The sequence below is a fragment of the Arachis hypogaea genome, chromosome 13 (genome assembly GCF_003086295.3).
Source record: "Arachis hypogaea cultivar Tifrunner chromosome 13, arahy.Tifrunner.gnm2.J5K5, whole genome shotgun sequence".
NCBI classification, from domain to species: Eukaryota; Viridiplantae; Streptophyta; class Magnoliopsida; order Fabales; family Fabaceae; genus Arachis; species Arachis hypogaea.
The window spans coordinates 84037906-84040859 of NC_092048.1; the positions used below are offsets into that span (position 1 = coordinate 84037906).

At 31.7% G+C, this 2954-nt stretch overlaps 1 non-coding gene across 4 annotated transcripts; it reads left to right on the top strand.

The window, feature by feature from the left end:
- Positions 1-301: 301 nt before the first annotated feature.
- LOC112732313 (uncharacterized) lies at positions 302-2440 on the top strand. 4 transcript variants are annotated; one of them, XR_011869795.1, is made up of 5 exons: positions 302-601; positions 977-1011; positions 1515-1571; positions 1900-1992; positions 2086-2440. It is a non-coding gene; the product is annotated as an uncharacterized protein (transcript). The 4 variants fall into 4 exon arrangements; XR_011869796.1 differs by lacking the exon at positions 1515-1571 and having other exon boundaries at positions 467-601; XR_011869793.1 differs by lacking the exon at positions 302-601 and having other exon boundaries at positions 872-1011.
- Positions 2441-2954: the final 514 nt, after the last annotated feature.

Here is a 2954-nt window from a genome sequence, read left to right on the forward strand (position 1 = left end):
AAGCCTTCTAATTATTAATGAAAATCCTTTTGGAAATTTTTTTAAAAATAAAAAAATATTCTCGCGGACTGCGAGATGTTTTTTTTACATTTTAAAAGAAAATCATTACAATAAATTCAATTTTTACCGACAAATTTTTAACGGCAATAGTAATATAGCCACATCTTCTATTGTTAAAGAACTTTTTTTATGGAAAATGAATAATTGCGGTTAATACTTCGTTTGTTATGGCAATAAGAGAAAATGGCCAGTAAGCAATTACCAACAGTACATAAAATTGTTCTCGTCTACTCTTATTATTGAGAGTACCGCTTTTAGTTTTAGGACTTTTTTCCCTATGCACTTCTCTCATTCTGCATCAAACTACCATCACTCACCGCACTTCTTCTTCGTCGCTTCATCCCATCTCTTCGGGTGGAAGCGCCGGCTCTTCACTTTTCCACCACCGCCACCTTTTCCTCCTCCTCACACCACGTTCTACACTGAACTACTCAATTGATGTTCTTCGTTGTTGCCTCCTCCTTACTCTGCATTTTCTGGCGCTGGTTTTCGCCACAATCTCCGTCTTCGTTGCTGGCTCTACCATATACTCTGATATCTGGTTTTAGTTTGCAACTGACCTTTTGATCCTTTTCTCATTTAATTTCGATTGCTTAACTAAAAAATTCTCATTTCCTAGGGTTTATATAATTTAATTGATATTATGATCCGATTGGGGATTTTTTGAAAATTTCATGTTAATTTTGTGATTTTATTATGTGCAATCTATTTTGATTCTCTTGTAATGATCATAAATCGAAACGCACGTCGATGTGATTCAATATTTGCTGGTTAACTTGATATCTGGCAGAATCCGTTGCAATTAGTATGATTCTTTGGTATGTTAGCGCATTAGATTCTCTTGATCAATAGGTTTGACGAAAGTAACCTGATTCATGGTTCAATTGTTTTTTCTTTTATTAATTATTCAATGTAGGTAAGTGTAATGCCTGGTGGGAAGTTCAAATGAAGGTAAGTACAATGCTTTAATGTATTCATTCATTTATCACTTTAACATAGGTGATATTTTATTTGATACTGGTATGTATAATGTATTCATTCATTTATCATTCTAATAACTTGTGACTTGGAAGACATGTCTTAGAATTTGAAATCTTACAAGCATTCCAAGGAAAAACTTGATAAGGCAATTAAGCCATGAAACCTCCTTTTAGGTATAAATGGAATAAATTCTTTCACTTTTTTTTTTAAATTTTTTGGTATAGTAGACCTTCACAACATCACTCTGCCTCCTTTTTTCTTTATGTTTTGTGCACGCTATCAAGTATAAGAAAAATTGTACAATTGATTTTCATGAATAAAAGAAAAATTTAGACACAAATGAAGTTAGTATATAAAAGTTAAAACTATAAATGTTTGCTGCACAAATGATGGTTCACATCACCCCACACTAAACTGAGATAGCATTATATGAGAATCTCTATAGAAAATGAAATCAAGTAATTGTATTACAGGTCTAGGTACACTTATTTTTAAGTTATCCTTGGCTGCTCGGTATTATCTTATATCTGGTAATTATTGGATCTTTGACCTACACTAATTGTTTTTTGTATCCTTTTAATTATTATGTTTCTGTCTTGTGATTCTTTTCTATTGTACAAATTAGAACTTGCAATGAATATCCACCATTATTGTATTACAGTATTAGCTTTATTTAGTAACCGAAGTTGCATATTGGTGGTCCTGTTATTTTTTTTAAAAGTAAAAGATGAGTTTTATTTAGGACATGACAAGGTTGTTTGAGATTTATTATCCTTTAGACAAAAACAACATAAATGATAGAGCCCTTGAGTTATCTTAAACTAATGTAGAATATGTGTCCTATTTGGTGACATATAGAGGATTAACAATTATAAGGATATCAAAGACTCCTTACAAAGAAAGATATATGGAAGTTAGATACATGGGATCGAGTGAGACACTGAATGAAAAGTATGAATTTTTACTTTGCTTAAGCTTTCTTTTTGCATTAATTATTGTATTTCAAGTTTGCTTTATAGTGCCTCTTGATTCTGTACGTTCCAGAGATGTTGGACAGAAGAATCTCAGTGGTCGAAACCTTGGCTTTTAAGAGCATTCAATGCAATCCTTGGTGAGAGATATGACCGATTTGTATTTAACATGATAGGGTGTAGAAGATAGACAATATTTTCTGGTGTTACTTTATGATCATTTGCATAAGTTGAGAGTTGAGACCATCAATAATGGCTCATAATGAGAGGGTAAATATTGAAGTAAAATAGTGTTTAGCACTGATAAGTTAATCTTAGCCGACTAACTTAGACTCATTTATCTTCTTCTGTGTAGTAAAATTAGTTTGTGATGATGAAACTACTTATTGTATAATATATAATTGAATGTTCTTTATTTATTTTTTTCACCTGACTTTCTTTATTTTTATTCGTGTATCTCATTTGTTTTTATGCACTCATACATCTTTGTGCTTCGGTTTTTGCGCCTTACATGTTTTTAGTGGGGAGGATTTTGGAAGGTAATGTTCTATCTCTTCTATTTATATAATCATTGCACTTGTTCGCTTTCAATATTTACATGTGTTAAACTTTGCTATATGTCAAAATGCATTGTCAATTTTAATATATTTGTTAATCTATTTACAATATATAGATTGAAAATGATCTCTCACAGTTTTTGGGTGCACTAGTATTGAATTAGCTGCTAGAGGTCAGTTACTGTTTTACTGAAATCACAGGTTAACCACCTCTAGTACAAGTTATAGTGCTCTGACAAATTCTTCATTATTATTTTGTTCTAACAATTCTCTATCACTTGATGTGTCCTATTAATTACCCGCAGTCTATGCAAAATGGTGATCCAGCCTAGATTGGCTACGTTTTTGCCTTCTCAATATTTGTTGGAGTGGTATGATACAAAAT